Genomic DNA, 18,264 nt, shown 5'->3' on the forward strand with positions numbered 1-18,264 from the left:
TTAGCAAGAAATATTGATTTGTCAGGACCACCAAGGAAATTATTTTCTAAATTATATTTGAATAATTGGGGCCTCAACCACATTGCATTGCATCTAAAAGATGCAATCTGTACAAATTACTTAGACTTTGTCAAATTTAACGTTCATCACACTGAATTATAAAATGGTATTTCATTGTGTTTTAACTTACAATGACATGACGAATAATCAGATTATAGTTTATACATTTTTTGAGAAATTCTATGGTCAACAATGATAAAAAAGAAAACTAGTTTTTTTTATCCCATCCAGTATTTTCTGGGCTTCCTTAATACCTAGATTAATGTTTCCTGTTTCTTGGCTGTTCTCTGGATTCATCCCTGAAGAATATTATATATTTGAATATCTTACTCAAAATTACTCAGTAAAATTCTTAATAACCAATTCCTAGAACACATCAAAACCATCATTCACCATGATCAAGTTGGCTTCATTCCAGGGATGCAAGGATTGTTCAATACACAGATTATCCACCAATGTAATCCACTATGTAAACAAACTCAAATTAAAAACACAACACTATTATTTCATTAGCTGCTGAAAAGCATTTGACAAAATTGAACATCCCTTCAAGTTAAAAGATTTGGAAAGATCAGGAAATTAAGACCCATACCTAAATATAGTAAAAGCAATATTTACCAAACCAGTAGTCAACATCAAACAAAATAGAGAGAATCTTGAAACAATCCCACTAAAATAAGGGACTAGACAAGGCTGCCCACTCTTTCCCTACATATTCAACATAGTACTCGAAGTCCTAGACAGAGCAATTAGACAACAAAAGGAAGTCAAAAGGATACAAATTGGAAAGGAAGAAGTCAAAATATTACTATTGGAAGGTGATATGATAGTATATGTAAGTGACCCCCAAAATTCCACCGAGGAACTCCTAAAACTGATAAACACCTTTTACAAAGTGATTGAATATAAAATTAACTCAAACAAATCAGTAGCCTTCCTATACTAAAAGGATAAACAGGCAGAGGAAGAAATTAGCGAAATGACAACTTTCACAATAGTCAGAAACAACATAAAAAAACCTTTGTGTGATTCTATCCAAAGACCTCCAAAACCTGACTCTTCTTCTTTATTCTCTCCTGCTTGTCTCTTCCTTCCAATATCCTCCCTCATTCTACTTCCCTTGACTATGTTTCCCCTTCTAAGTAGGCCTGGAGCATCCACTATTTGGACTTCCTTCCTCTTGAAATTAATACGGTCCTTGGGTGGCAGAAGAATGTTAGGACGGTGAGACAAGGAGGAATGAGTGGATAGGTGGGTGGGTGGGTGGGTGTGGAAGCACCCTCATAGAAGTAGGGTAACAGAGAATGGGATAGAGGTTTGGAGTGGAGAAACCAGAAAAGATAATAACATTTGAAATGTAAATAAATAAAATATCCAATTTAAAAAACAGAATTTACTAGAATGAAAACTCCTACCCAAAGACATCAACGACATTCAAGGAACTATAGGAAATATATAAATCCATACCAGAAGCCAGAAGAAGTTGAGAACACACACGAATGCATACACAGACACAAACATGCATGTAGACAAACAAACATCGTCAACAACATCAAGACAAAGATTAAAAATCATTGCTCCTTAATATCTGTCAACATCAATGGACTCTATTTTCAGATAAAGACACAAAGCTAACAGAATAAGGGTGAAAACAGAACCCATCATTCTGCTGCATACAAGAAACACACCTCAACATGAAAGACGGACATTTCCTCAGAGTAAGGGCTGAAAATGAGTTTCCAGCCAATAGACAGAGAAAGGAAACTGGTGTAGTTGTTACAGCGTTTAACAAAATAGACTTTCAACCAAAATTAATCAAAAGAGATGTGGAAGGACTCTTCATAGTCATCAAAGGAATAATCCACAAAGATGAAGTGTACATCCTGAGCATCCATGCCCCAAATGCAAAACCGCACACCTTCATGAAGGGAACATTACTAAAGCTTAGCCCACACATCCCCGCTCACAATTATTAGTGAGAGACTTCAACTCCCCACTCTTACCAATGGAAATGTCATCCAGAGAGAAACTAAACAGAAAAATAATGGAGCTAACAGATGTTATGACTCAGGTGGGCCTCAGGCATATCTACAGAACACTTTACCCAAACACAAAAAGCTTGCCTGTTTCTCAGGACATTATGGAACCTTGTCCAACACTGAAAAGTCACAACACTAGTCTCAACAGATTGAAGAAAAGTGAAATATAATAGGTCTACCTCAGGACCCAGCTGTACCTTTCTTGCACATGTAGCCAAAGGATGCTCTATCATACCATAAGGATACTTGCTCAACTGTGTTCATAGCAGCTATATTCATGATAGCCAAAAGTTGGAAACAACCTAAATGTCCTCATCATAAGAATGGATGAATTAAATGTGGTATATTCATACAATGGAGTATTACTCAGCTGCTAAAAACAATGACATAAAGTTTGCCAGCATATGGATGGAACTAGAAAATATCATCTTGAATGAGGAAACCAAGTCCCAGAAAGACAAATGTAGTGTGTAATCACATATAATAGATATCAGCCTTAAGTAAATAATAACCATGCTATCATCCACCTACCCAAAGAAATAAGATGATATAAGGTGTGATTTTCATCAAGTTGTAAGAAAGAAACACTGTATACATATTCTTACTTGCAGGTTGTTACCTTCTTAAGGGCTTTGATAAAGTGTGTTTTCCTTGCGAATAGATTTAATATGATTTGAAAAACACAAAGGAAATATATCTTTATACATCTGAGATTTTTATTACAAATATGTATTTGTTTTTCACATCAAAATATGGTAACAACTAGGTTGGTGAAACACAATTGTAATGTTAACTGATCAGGTGATTGACACAGGGTCATATACTCAAGGACAGCCTTGGCAGCCTACTTCTTACCTTTAAAGATTAAAAAAAAAAGCTAAACATGTGACTCTATGGTTGAGTACTTCCTAGCATGTACCATCTTCTAAATTCAGTCTCTTACAGTGCCCTCACTGAAAATGAAAGAAAGAAAGAATGAATGAATGAGAGAGAGAGAGAGAGAGAGAGAGAGAGAGAGAGAGAGAAAAGAAGAAAGAAAAAAGAAAAAAATTAACATTTTATCTCATGCTTAACTGGCATTTTTAAAAGCTAACAATCTCTTCACTTTCTTTGAAGTCAGTAAATTTGATATCATTCCACTGGTTAAAAACAACTATGTTTGAATTAAACATTTGTATTTAATTTTTACATTGTACATGTATTTCAAAATATCATACTCATAAATATATACAATGTTAGATATTAAAAACACACAAGTTGATAAGTGACCATATAAATTAATCAGAAATAATATTTTCTAATGTAGGGCTTGGATTTACCTTATCAAAACAGTCTAAAATGACAGTGATGTTAAATGATTCAGTGTCTAACCTTTCTCCCCATCGATGCCTCCTTCAGATGACCCTTTATGACTTAACTATGTTTCCACAGGTTAGTCTCTCTTTATCTTGGGACCTTGAGAATCTCTGCTCACTGAGTGTACATACCCCACAGGTGTTTTAGAGTTCACACTTTTTCTTAATTGTATGTTTTCCTGCTTGGAATCAGGATTCCCAGGTCACAAGTGAGAGGTCCCTGAGCCCTTGGAGACTCACAGTGACTCTGTGATGGGGACATAATCTAGGGCTAAGTAGGTGCAAAGCAGATTATCCTTCCAGGAACTGAGGGAGTGTTTGGATAGTGGTGGGTCTGTATCAGGACAAAATAACGCTTTATAAAGTTCATCTGCATAGACTAGACAGACCCATGTTTTATCAGTTTGTTGATGTACTATCTGGATCGATTAGCCCAAGAGTTTTCAACTGAAGAGATTTCTGGGTTTTCTCATTTATCAATGTTAGCATGAAATTATTCATTGCTTTCTCTCTCTGGATTGTTGTCACTGTATTTCAGGAACACATTTCTTGTTTCTCTTTAAATTTACCTGCTTCTCCTGGCTACTATCAAGATGGAGATTTTGTTGTTGGAGGACTCCTTTCCCTTAGAGTGTCTGCTAGAGACACCAGAATAAGGAGATTTGACTTTAAAGATATAAACCGTATTCCGGAGTATGTTCATTTGTAAATGTTTGACTTCTCTCTTTAAAAAATATTAGTTTGGGATTTCATACATGTATGAAATATATGTTGATCAACCCTACCTCTATTGCTTGCCCTCGAATGTTTCCTGTCTTCAACTTCATGGAATCTCTGTCTTTGTTTCTCTCTGTCTCTGTATCTCTGCCTGCCTTTCCCTGTTCTTCTCTGTCTCTCTGTCTCTCTCTGTCTCTTCTGTGTGTCTCTGTCTCTTCTGTGTGTCTCTGTCTCTCTCTGTGTCTCTGTCACTCTCTGTCTCTTTCTGTCTCTCTCTTTCTCTATCTATCTCCCTCCACCTCTCTTTTTCATTTAGGGACGCCAGTACTGTAAGAGTATAGGACATCATTGAGTATAGGCAAGCTACTAGGGCAAACCTCCTAAGGAAACTGACTCTCCCTTCCCCAGTAGCCACCAAGTGCCAATAACTACTCAGCCATGACTGAAACTCTGTGTGTCTCTCCCTTACTCATGCCAAATTCTCTTAAATATGTAAGAAGGCTTTGAAAATAATTTTCAGTTGAAGTGATTTTTCTTTGTTTTCATTAAGATAATTGGACTAAGAGCATTATATTTTTTCCTGCTTTAATTGACTTCACACTATATTTTTTCAATTGCCATAGTTGATGAAGCACTGTGTATTTTCTCAAGGTTTATCCTATATTTGAAGGCCACATGAAATACAAAGTTTTAATGTCTGCTGTTTCCCACTTGCTTTACTCCACAATTATATTTTCTCAGATACAAGTTCCACAATAAAAAGGTAGAACTGTACATTTAATAGTATGTGGTAGTGTAGACCTTTAATCCCAGAGCTTTAAAAGCAGATGCAGGACGATCACTGTTACCCTGAGGTTAACTGGGTTTGAATAGTGAATTTAAACATATCCTGGGCTGTATAAGCAAAACTCTGCCTCAAAAAAATCAAAAAGCAATAATTTTGAATTTGAAAATAAGTTGTACTATGAATCTTCTTTTAAAAGACTAATTCCTCTACATGTCTAATACAGAATATCCTGCTTGTTTCTTGGATTATTGCTATATTCTTTATATGACCGAGATAGTTACAAATAACAATCCAGAATTTGAGAGATGCCATGGGAGGAGCTGCAGGGAGAAAAGAGAGGAAAGTAAATGAAGTAATTACATTTTGATTTAAAATTAATTTTAATTAATTAAAAAGAATCCACACAAACTGTCTTTCCAATTTTTTCCTCCTAGCTATCTTACCAAACATTATCAGCAAATGTTGGCAATGGTTTTTGCTATAGAAAAAATCAACAAGGACCCAAAGATTCTGTTTAATATGTCCCTGGGATTCTATCTCTTCAATGTTAACTTTATTGAGATGAAGGCCATGGAAAGTTCTATGGTTTTGCTGTCAGGAGAGAGTCCCTCAGTTCCTAACTACAGCTGCAGGCCTGAGAAGACTGATAAGCTGGTTGCTGTGATAGGAGGCATGTCAACAGGAATATTAACTCAGATCTCCCACATTCTAAGTCTCTACAATGTCCCGCAAGTATGCAAAGAATAATAGTTCCTTAGGTTAATAATAATAAGAGTACTAAATACTCACTAATTCAGTGTTACTTATTGATGAGGTTTGAGACTGCTAAATAATTTACTAGTTATCATTTTAAGTCTACAGTATAATTTATTCATAACATGGAATAATGTTTGTATAATAAATTCAATTTCAAATCATTTACAACTGAAAAAAATATACATAACCTAATGACAACCTGTATTCTGACAACCCCAAGAAAATTTTCTTTGCCTTTTACCATTGTTAATACTGTCTTTCTTTCTTTCTTTTTAAAAATTTATTTATTTATTTTTTATTGAACATTTTATTTACATTTCTGATGTTATCCCCTTATCCCATCCTCCCTCGACCAGGAACCCCCTATCTGATCCCCCCTCCTCGTACTTCAATGAGGATGTACCCCCACCTACACTACCACTCCCACCTCCCCACCCTCGAATTCCCCCACATACAGTGTACAGCCTTCATGGGACCAAGGATTTCCTCTACTATCTATGCTCAACAGGGCCATCCTCCCTTACATATACATCTGGGGTCTAAGTGCTCCCAGGCTAGTGGTTTAGACCCTGGGAGCTATGGTTGGTTGGTATTGTTGCTCTCCTTATGAGGCTGCAAACCCTTTTAGCTCCTTCAGTCGTCACTCTAACTCTTGCATTGGAAACCCCTTGATCAGTTCAATGGTTAGCTGTGATCATCTGCCTCTGAATATGTCAAGCTCTGGCAGACCTCTAAGGACGCACCTATATCAGGCTCCTGTCAGCATACACTTCCTGACATCCACATCAGTGTCTACCTTTGGTGACTGCACATGGGATGTATACCCAGGTGAACTGGTTTCCAGATGGCCCCTCCTTGAGGTTCTGTCCCACACTTTGTCTCCATATTTGCTCCCTTGAGTATTTTGTTACTCTTTCTAAGAAGGACTGAAGCACCCCCACTTGATCTTCCTTCTTCATGAGCTTCATGTGGTCTGTGAGTTGAATCTTGGGTATTTCAAGGTTCTGGGCTAATATCCAATAATCAGTGAGTGAATATCATGTGTGTTCTTTTGTGATTGGCTTACCTCACTCAGGATGATAGTTTCTAGTTCCATCCACTTACCTAAAAATTTCTCGAATTCATTGTTTTTAATAGCTGAGTAATATTCCATTGTGTCAATGTACTCTATTTTTTGTATGCATTACTCTGCTGAAGGAAATCTGGGTTCTTTCCAGCTTCTGGCTATTATAAATAAAGCTGCTATGGACATAGTGGAGCATATGCCCTTGTTATATGTTAGAGCATCTTCTGGGTATATGCCCAGGAGTGGTATAGCTGGGTTCTCAGGTAATGGTATGTCCAATTTTCTGAGGAACTGCCAGACTGATTAACAAAGTGGTAGCACCATCTTGCCATCCCACCAACAATGAAGAGTGTTCCTCTTTCTCCACATCCTTGCCAGCATCTACTATCACCTGAGTTTTTGATCTTAGCCATTCTGACTGGTGTGAGGTGGAATATCAGGGTTGTTTTGATTTGTATTTCCCTGATGAATAAGGATGTCGAACATTTCTTTAGATGCTTCTCGGCCACTCAAGTTTCCTCAGTTGAGAATTCTTTGCTTAGTTTTGTACCCCACTTTTGATGGCGTTATTTGGTTGTCTGGAGTCTAATTTCTTGAGTTCTTTGTGTATATTGGATATTAACCCTCTATCTGATGTGGGATTGGTAAAGCTCTTTTCATAATCTGTTGGTTTCTATTTTGTCCTGTTGACAGTGTCCTCTGCCTTACAGAAACTTTGCAATTTTATGAAGTCCCATTTGTCAATTCTTGATCTTAGAGCATAAGCAATTGGTGTTCTGTTAAGGAACCTTTCACCTGTGCCCAAGTATTCTAGGTTCTTTCCCATCTTCTCTTCCATTAGTTTCAGTGTATCTGGTTTTATGTGGAAGTCCTTTATCCACTTGGACTTCAGTTTTGTACAAGGAGATAAGAATGGATCAATTTGTATTTTTCTACATGTTGTCCTTCAGTTGAGCCAGCACCATTTGCTGAAAATGCTGTCCTTTTTCCACTGAACAGTTTTAGCTCCTTTGTCAAAGATCAAGTGACCATAGGTGTGTGGGTTCATTTCTGGGTCTTCAATTCTATTCCATTGATCTTCCTGCCTGTCTCTGTACCAATACCAGGTAGTTTTTATCACTATTGCTCTGTATTACAGCTTGAGATCAGAGATGGTGATTCCTCCAGAAGTCTTTTACTGTTGAGAATAGTTTTCACTCTCCTGGGTTTTTTGTTATTCCAAATGAATTTGAGAATTTCTCTTTCTAACTCTGTGAAGAATTGAGTTGGGATTTTAATGGTGATTGCATTGAATCTGTAGATGCTTTCAGCCATTTGGTCATTTTTACTATATTAATCCTGCCAATCCATGAGCATGGGAGACCTTTCCATCTTCTGAGATCTTCTACGATTTCTTTCTTTAGAGACTTGAAGTTCTTGTCATACAGATCTTTCACTTGCTTGGTTAGATTCACACCAAAGTATTTTTATATTATTTGTGACTATTGTGAAGAATGTCATTTCCCAAATTTCTTTCTCAGCCTGTTTATCTTTCGAGTAGAAGAAGGCTACTAATTTACTTGAGTTGATTTTATAACCAGCCACTTTGCTGAAGTTTTTTTTTTTTTAAATCAGGTTTAGGAGTTCTCTGGTGGAAGTTTTGGGGTCGCTTAAGTATACTATCATATCATCTGCAAATAGTGATATTTTCACTTCTTCCTTTCCTATTTGTATTCCTTTGACTTCTTTTTGTTGCTCAGTTAGGACTTCCAGTACTATATTGAATAGGTAGGGAGAGAGTGAGCAGCCTTGTCTAGTCCCTGATCTTAGTGGGATTGCTTCAATTTTCTTTCCATTTAGTTTGATGTTGGCTACTGGCTTACTGTATATTGCTTTTACTATGTTTAGGTATGAGCCTTGAATTCCTGATCTTTCCATGACCTTTACCATGAAGGGATGTTGAATTTTGTCAAATGATTTTTCAGCATCTAGTGAGATGATCATGTAGTTTTATTTCTTTGAGTTTGTTTATATAGTGGATTACATTGATGGATTTCCAAACATTGAACCAACCCTGCATTCCTGGGATAAAGCCTACTTGAACATGATGGATGATTGTTTTGATGTGTTCTTATGTTTGGTTTGCAAGAATTTTATTGAGTAGTTTTGCATTGATATTCATAAGGGAGATTAGTCTAACGTTCTTTTTCTTTTTTGTGTCTTTGTGAGGATTATGTATGCGTGTGATTGTAGCTTCATAGAACGAATTGGGTAGTGTTTCTTCTGTTTATATTTTATGGAATAGTTTGAAGAGAATTGGTATTAGGTCTTCCTTGAAGGTTTCTGCACTAAAACCATCTGGTCCTGGGCTCTTTTTGGTGTGGACTGTTAATGACTGTTGTTATTTCTTTAGGGATTATGGGACTATTTAGATGGTTCATTTGCTCCTCCTTTAACTTTGGTACCTGTTATCTGTCTAGAAAATTGTCCATTTCATCCAGATTTTCCAGTTTTGTTGATTATAGGCCTTTATAGTAGGATCTGATGTTTTTTTTTCATTTCCTCGGTTTCTGTTGTTATGTCTCTTTTCAGTTCTGATTTTATTAATTTGGATACTGTCTCTGTCCCCTCTGTTTGGTCTCGACAGGGGTATGTCTATCTTGCTGATTTTCTCAAAGAACCAGCTCCTAGTTTTGTTGATATTTTGTCTAGTTCTTTCTGTTTCTAATTGGTTGATTTCAGCACTGAGTTTGATTATTTCTTGCCGTTTACTCCTCTTTGGTGAATTTGCTTCTTTTTGTTCTAGAGCTTTCAAGTGTGCCATCAAGTTGTTAGTGTATGCTCTTTCCCCAGTTTCCTTTTGTAGGCCCTTAGAGCTATGAGTTTTCCTCTTAGCACTGCTTTCATGGAGTCCCACAAGTTTTGGTATGATGTGTCCTCTTTTTTACTAAATTCTAAAAAGTCTTTAATTTCTTTCTTTATTTCTTCCTTGACTAAGTCATCATTGAGTAGAGCGTTGATCAGTTTCCATGTGTATGTGGGCTTTCCATTGTTTTTGTCATTATTGAAGACCAGCCTTAGTCCATGTTGATCTGATAGGATGCAAGGGATTATTTCAATCTTTTTGTATCTGTTGAGGCCTATTTTGTGACCAATTATATGGTCTATTTTGGAGAAGGTACCATGAGGTGCTGAGAAAAAGGTATATTCTTTTGCTTTAGGGTGAAATGTTCTATAGATATCTGTTAAATCCATTTGATTCATAATGTCTGTTAAGTTCATTGTGGCTCTGTTTAGTTTCTGTTTCCATTATCTGTTCATTGCTGAGAGTGGGATGTTGAAATCCCCCACTATTATTGTGTGAGGTATACTGTGTGCTTTGAGCTTTAGTAAAGTTTCTTTTATGTATGTGGGTGTCCTTGCATTTGGAGCATAAGTGTTCAGAATTGAGAGTTCATCTTGGTAGATTTATCCTGTGATGAGTATGAAGTGTCCTTCCTTATCTTTTTAAATTACTTTTCGTTGAAAGTCGATTTTATTTGATATTAGAATGGCTACTCCAGCTTGTTTCTTGGGCCCATTTGCTTGGAAAATTGTTTTCTGTCCTTTTATTGTGAGGTAGTGTCTGTCTTTGTCACTGAGGTGCCTTTTTTGTATGCAGCAATATTCTGGGTCCTGTTTATGTATCCAGTGGGATAGTCTATGTCTTTTTATTGGAGAATTGAGCCCATTGATATTAAGAGATATTAAGGAAAAAGGATTGTTGCTTCTTATTATTTTTGTTATCAGAGGTTTAAGTTTGTGTAGCTATCTTCTTTGTGGGTTGTTGGAAGATTACTTCCTTGCTTTTTCTAGGTTGTAGTTTCCCTCCTTGTGTTGGAGTTTTCCATCAATTATCCTTTGAAGTGCTGAGTTTGTGGGAAGATATTGTGTAAATTTGGTTTTGTCATGGAATATCTTGGATTCTCCATCTATAGTGATTGAGAGTTTTGCTGGGTATAGTAGCCTGGGCTGGAATTTGTGTTCCTTAGAGTCTATATGATATCAATCTAGGATCTTCTGTCTTTTATAGTCTCTGATGAGAAGTCTCATATAATTCTTATAGGTCTGCTTTTATATGTTACTTTACCTTTTTTCCCTTAGTGCTTTTAGAATTTTTTCTTTGTTTTGTGCATTTGATGTTTTGATTATTATGTGACAGGAGGTATTTCTTTTCTTGTCTAGTCTATTTGGAGTTCTGTAGACTTCTTGTATGTTCATGAACATCTCTTTCTTTAGGTTAGGGAAGTTTTCCTTTATAATTTTGCTGCAGATATTTACTGGCCTTTTAAGTTGGGAATCTTCACTCTCATCTATACCTATTATCCTTAGGTTTTGTCTTCTCATTGTGTCCTGGGTTTCCTGGATGTTTTGGGTTAGGAGATTTTTGCATTTTGCATTTTCTTTGACAGTTTTGTCAACGTTTTCCATGTATCTTCTGCACATAAGATTCTCTCTTCTATCTCTTGTATTCTGTTGGTGATGCTTGGGTCTACAACTTCTGATTTCTTTCCTAGGTTTTCTATCTCCAGGGTAGTCTCCCTTTGAGATTTCTTTATTGTTTCTACTTTCTTTTTTAGATCCTTGATAGATTTGTTTAATTCCTCCACCTGTTTGGTTGTGTTTTCTTGCAATTCTTTAAGGGATTTTTTGTGTTTCCTCTTTAAGGGCTTCTACCTGTTTACCTGTGTTCTCCTGTACTTCTTTAAGGGAGTTATTTATGTCCTTCTTAAATTCCTCTATCATCATCATGAGAAGTGATTTTAATTCTGAATCCTTTTTTATGGTGTGATGAGGTGTCCAGTGCTTACTATGGTGGGAGAACTGGGTTCTGATGGTGCCCAGTAACTTTGGTTTCTGTTGCTTATGTTCTTGCACTTGCCTTTTTCCATCTGGTTAACTCTAGTGCTACCTGCACTCACTGTCTCTGACTGGATCCTGTCTTTCCAGTTATCTTGCTTGTGTCAGAACTCCTCAGAGTCCAGTCTCTGTGATCCTGTGATCCTGAGCTCCTGGGTGGAAGAACTCCTGGGACTTAGGCTTCCTCTGTGATCCTAAAATCCTGCTTCTCTGAGTGCAGTGGTTCCTCTAGGATGGCTCGGGATATGATGTCTTCACAAGAGTAGATCAGCTAGGTGTTCACTGCTCTGAGTGGAGTGGCTTTTCTAGAATGGCTCAGGATAAGGTGTCTTCACAGTAGCAGACCAACTATGTGTCTGCCCCAGCCAAATGGACCAAATAAGGGGTAGAAGGGGAGTGGTATTCCAGAGGGGCAGGGTTTGGCTGGCTGATGGGTCCTGAGCACCTCAGGATCCCAGCTGTAGCTCTGGGGCATAGGGCAGTGGGAGGGGGTTCTTACCTGCTGCTCTGAGTGCAGTGGCTTCTCTAGGATGGCTCAGGATATGGTGTCTTCACACACAGGAGCAGACCAGCTAGGTGTCTGCCCCAGCCAAAAGGATCAAGCGAGAGCAAATTATCATTTTCTATTCTTCCACTTTTATATTCTATGTCTACATTCAATCTCTTTGGGCAGAGTCTAGTTATATATTACCTCTTTTAAAAATAATTTTATTTTGTTATTTTGGTGGTCAGTTGAAGAATTTATTCAATGTATATATACAGTTGGTGCCACAAAAGAATGTGTCAATCAAGAGGAAATCACATATATAGTGGTAGTCTAATATGCTTTTGTTTTTTAATGGTGATGTAGTCACACTTTTTTGAGTAGTTATGCTCTGAAATGTTCGTTCAATCACAAAATATTCTAATAATGTGTATGTAAGAATGATCCCTTACTATTAAGTAACATGTGTCTGTAGTCATTTTACATTTAAAATAACTATTGCTGGGTAAAGATGTACTGTTTCTGTTTTGATTTGTTATTTATTTATCTATTTATTTATTTATCTATTTATTTATTTATGTATATGTTTCACACTTTTCTTTTAACTTCACTTGTCATTTCCTATAGTTGCACGATTTGTTAGTTTTCTTTTTCTCTCTTTACTCTTCTCTTTCTCATGGCCACCATATAGAAAATATATTTTACCTCTGTATTATACTTAATTTGAATTACAAGCATAGTTATGTACCTCCAGTTATCTCTTTGTTTTAATGTTAAAATCAATATCTTTGTGTATTATGTATCTATTAGTACATCCACATGATTACTTTTATTGTTGTTTTAAAACCACTGAACTATATAGTTAGAATTTATTTTATACTCATCACTATTAAATTTTGTTATACTGAATTTTAATATATTTCTTGATGATTTTCTACTTTGACATGTATTTTTTATGATTTTCTACCCTCTAATTTCAGTTTGAAGAACTTATTTCAGTATTTCTTACAAGATAAGTTTTATGTTGATGATGCACAAAGTACAAAGTACCTTTTAGAAATCAGTTACACAACATATTGAGTAAAGTTTCCAATGACATACTGTATATTTCAAGATAGTCAACAGAGTACACTTCTTTTAGGTCTTTGAAGTGAGTTTAATTGTTCTTCCTGGATCACATTATGGAGAAATATGTTCATTGTCACCTTAGCTTGAGATTTCTGATTCCGGGAATTTTTTTGTATGGATTCTAACTTATTCATGTTCGGTTCTGGAGATGTTAGACTCTCCAAAATATATATAATTTATTGATCCCTTAAAAACAAAGTAGGTACTGACAGCCTTTTTCTTCTGATAAGTTTAAGACTATGAGATATTTCCTTTTGAGTGTTAAATTCTGTAGTACTGTGCTGTCTATAGGGTCATTGCCTTTCCATATGGATAGTTTACACTATCCATATGGAAAGTTAGCTAACGTCCACAGAAGAACCTACTACCATTTTGAGCCGAGTTGTATTGACTCTACAGGTCAACTTTGATGACATTGATGTATTCACAGTGTTCAGGTTCCTTATTACCACAGAAATTCTCTCCTCTGGGAAAAGAAATTCCATTAAATGTTTGTTGCATAAACCATTCAATAAAGATGTGTTAACGTCATTAGCAATTAAAGTGATTTTGTCTATTTCTCCATGAACATCTATTGGATATTTTTCTTCTTTGAAATTCTCTTGAACATTGTTACCAGATATATATTTTAGAAGGATTATAGTTCTCTTGGATATGTGGGAATTTTTTTCAGCTTTGATAATATTTATTGGAATTCTTTTTTTTTCTTTTCTTTTATTGGATATTTTCTTTATTTAGATTTCAAATATCATCCCTTTTCCTGGTTTCCCCTCCAGAAACACCTTATTCAATCTTCCCTTTTTCTGTTTCTATTAGGCTGTTCCCCTACCCACCAAATGACTCTTACCTGCCCACCCTCATATTCCCCTACACTGGGGAATAGATCCTTCACAAGACCAAGGGCCTCTCCTCTCATTGATGCTCTACAAGGCCAACCTCTGCTACATATGTAGCTGGAGCCATGGGTCACTCCATGTGTACTCTTCAGTTGGTGGTTTAGTCCCTGGGGGCTCTGGTGAGTCTGGTTGGTTGATATTATTGTTCTTCCTATGGGGTTGCAAACCCCTTCAGCTCATTCAGTCCTTTCTCTCACTCCTCCATTGGGGTCCCAGTGCTCAGTTCAATGGTTTGCTGCAAGCATTGATTTGGGGATAATATTCACTTATCAGTGGGTCCATACCATGTGTGTTAGTTTGTGATTGGTTTACTTCACTCAGGATAATATTTTCTAATCAATTCATTTGCCTAAGAATTTCATGAAGTCATTGTTTTTAATAGTTGAGTAGTACTCCATTGTGTAAATGTACCCATTTTCTGTATCCACTCCTCTGCTGAAAGACATCTGGGTTCTTTTCATCTTCTGGCTGTTATAAATAAGGCTGCTATGAACATAGTGGAGCAGGTATTTTTGTTATGCGTTGGAGCATCTTTTGGGTATATGCCCAGGAGTGGTATAGCTGAGTTCTCAGGTAGTACTATGTCTAGTTTTCTGAAGAACCTCCAGACTGATTTCCAGAGTGGTTGTACCAGCTGGCACTTCCACCAACAATGGAGGAGTGTTCCTGTTTCTCCACATCCTCGCCAGCATCTGCTGTCACCTGAGTTTTTGATCTTAGCCATTGTGATTGGTGTGTGGTGGAATCTCAGGATTGTTTAATTTGCATTTCCCTGATGACTAAGGATATTGAACATTCCTTTAGGTGCTTCTCAGCCATTTGGTGTTCCTCACTTAATAATTCTTTGTTTAACATTGTACCCCTTTTTTAATAGGGTTATTTGATTGTCTGGAGTCTAACTTCTTGAGTTCTTTGTATATATTGGATATTAGGCCTCTATCGGATATAGGATTGGTAAAGATATTTTCTCAATTTGTTGGTTGCCATTTTGTTCTATTGTCCATATCCTTTACCTTATAGAAGCTTTTCAATTTTATGAGGTCCCATTTGTTGATTGTTATCTTAGAGCATAAGTCATTGGTGTTCTTTCTATTCAGGAAAATTTCCCCTACCTCCATGTTTGAGGCTTTTCCCACTTTCTTTCCTATTACTTTCAGTGTATGGAGGTCTTTAATCCAGTTGGACTTGAGTGTTGTAAAAGGAGATAAGAATGGATTGATTTGCATTCTTATACATGCTGACCTCCAGTTGAAGCAACGCCATTTGTTGATAATGCTGTCTTTTTTGCACTGGATGGTTTTAACTCCTTTGACAAAGATCACATAATCATAGATGTGTGGGCCCATATCTGGGTCTTCAGTTGGATTTCATTGGTCTACCTGCCTGTCTATGTACCAATACCACGCAATTTTTATCACCACTGCTCTATAGTACAGCTTGAGGTTCAGGAAGCTGATTCTCCCAGAAGTTCTTTTATTGTTGAGAATAATTTTTGCTGTCCTTGCTTTTGATTATTCCAAATGAATTTGCTAATTGTGCTTTCTAACTCTATGAAAAAATGAGTTGGAATTTTGATGGGAATTACATTGAATCTGTAAATTGCTTTCAGCAAAATGGTCATTTTTACTATATTAATTCTGCCAATCCATGAGCACGGGAGATCTTTCCATCTTCTGAGGTCTTCTTAGATTTCTTTCTTCAGAAAACTGAAGTTCTTGTTGTACAGATTAGAGTTGCTTGATTAGAGTCACACGAAGATACTTTATATTATTTGAAATGATTGTGAATGGTGTCATTTCTCTAATTTCTTTATCAGCCTGCTTATCCTTTGAGTAGAAGGAGGCTATTTATTTGTTTGAGTTAATTTTATATCCAGCCACTTTGCTGAAGTTGTTTCTCAGCTGTAAGAGTTCTCTGGTGGAAGTTTTGGGGTCACTTAAGTATACTATCATATCATCAGCAAATAGTGATATTTTACCTTATTTCTTTCCAATTTGTACCACTTTGACTTCCTTTGGTTGTCTAATTGCTCTGACTAGGACTTCGAATACTATATTGAACAGGTGAGTGAGAGAGTGTGCATCTTTTTGTCGTCCCTGATTTTAGTGAGATTACTTTTTCTCTCCATTTAGTTTGATACTGGCTACTGGTTTCTCTGTATATTGCTTTTACTATGTTTAGGTATGGGCTTGAATTCCTGATCTGTCCAAAACTTTTACCATGAAAAGGTGTTGAATTTTGTCAAATGCTTTCTAAGTATCTAAAGAGATGATCATGTGGTGTTTTGCTTTGAGTTTGTATACATCATGGATTACGTTGATAAATTTCCATATATTGAACCATCCCTGTATCCCTGGGATGAAGCCTCCTGGATCATGATGGATGATTATTTTGAATTTTCTTGGATTTGGTTTGCAAGAATTTTGAGTATATTTTTAACAGTTGTTCATAAGAGAAATTTGGCTCTTTTTCTTTTTTGGGTCTTTAAAGGGAAACACTCTTTCTTTTTTGGGTTGTTGTATGTGGTTTAGGTATAAGTGTAATTGTATCTTCATAGAAAGAAGTGGGTAGTGTTCTTTCTGTTTCTATTTTGTGGAATAGTTCGAAGAGTATTGGTATTAGATCTTCTTTGAAAGTCTGATAGAATAGTGCATTAAACCCATCTAGTCCTGGTCTTGTTTGTTTGTTTGGGAGACTTTTAATAACTGTTGCTATTTCTTTAGGGGTTATGGGACTGTTTAGATGGTTTATCTGATACTGCTTTAACTTTGGCACCTGGTATCTGTCTAGAAAATTGTCCATTTCATCCAAATTTTCCAGTTTTGTTTAGTATAGACTTTTGCAGTAGGATCTGATGACTTTTTTTAATTTCCTGGGTTGCTGTTGTTGTATCTTCCTCTTCATTTCTGCTTTTCATAATTTAGGTATTGTCTCTGTGCCCTCTGGCTAGTCTGTCTAGGGTTTACCTACCTTCTTGATTTTCTAAAAAGAACCAGCTCCTGGTTTTATTGATTCTTTTTATAGTTCTCTTTGTTTCTACTTGGTTTATTTCAGCCCTGTGTTTGATTATTTCCTGTTGTTCTTTTTGTTCAAGAGCTTTTAGGTGTGCTGTTAAGCTCCTAGTGTATGCTCTCTCCAGTTTCTTCATGGAGGCACTCAGAGCTATGTATTTTCCTTGTAGCACTGCTTTCATTGTGTCCTATGAGTTTGAGTCTGTTGTGCGTTCATTCTCATTAAATTCTAAAAGGTCTTTAATTTATTTCTTTATTTCTTCTCTGATCAGGTTATCTTTGAGTAAAAAGTTGTTCTACTTCCATGTGTATGTAGGATTTCTGTTGTTTTTGTTGTTATTGAAGATTAATGTTCGTCCATCAATGCATCAAATGCATGGGATTGTTTTAGTCTTCTTGTATCTGTTGAGGCCTGTTTTGTGACCAATTATATGATCAGTTTTGAAGAAGGTACCTTGAGGTTCTGAGAAGAAGGTATGTGCTTCCTGGGAGCCAGCCCTGGCTTGGTGGGAGGAGAAGGTGATCTTTCTTCTCCAGTCGGTTCTTCTTGAGGCAGCCGAGGGGGATAGGAATTGGAAGAGCATCAGCCAGGGTAAGACTTGGTCTTACGAGATATTTAGGGTTGCTGTTTAATAAAATCTTACTTGTCTACATTACTAAAGTTTACTTACTAGGCTATTGTAGCTGACCTGCAATCTGTTTGATCCTCTGAGGCCAGAAACTGCAGTTTCTGGCCACTAGCACCTCCAGCCAGGGACAGCGGGAGAATTAGGCAAATAACCTTAGCACTCTCTCTGCAGGAGCTGCTGGGCTCTAACTTAGGTCTTAGTGTGAGGTCGCAAGAAGAAAAGACACTTAAAGAAGTTATTATAGTTTATTGCTAAGTGTAAAAAGTTTCCTATGAAAGCTATCTAAGGGGAAAAGTGGAAAGGTCCTAAGTGGGGAAAGGAAAAAAATTCTAACAAAGGAAAAATTCTAAGTGGAGAGGTTCTAAGTAGGGAAGAAAGAGGGGAGAGAGAGGACAGAGGGGAGAGGGGAGAGAGGAGAGAGGGGAGAGAGAGGAGAGAGGGGAGAGAGGGGAGAGGGG

At 36.7% G+C, this 18,264-nt stretch overlaps 1 pseudogene; it reads left to right on the forward strand.

The window, feature by feature from the left end:
- Nucleotides 1-3,941: 3,941 nt before the first annotated feature.
- Nucleotides 3,942-18,264, forward strand: part of LOC114615397 — a 34,721-nt pseudogene continuing 20,398 nt past the window's right edge.

This window comes from Grammomys surdaster, unplaced genomic scaffold (genome assembly GCF_004785775.1).
Source record: "Grammomys surdaster isolate TR1022 unplaced genomic scaffold, NIH_TR_1.0 126660, whole genome shotgun sequence".
NCBI lineage: Eukaryota > Metazoa > Chordata > Mammalia > Rodentia > Muridae > Grammomys > Grammomys surdaster.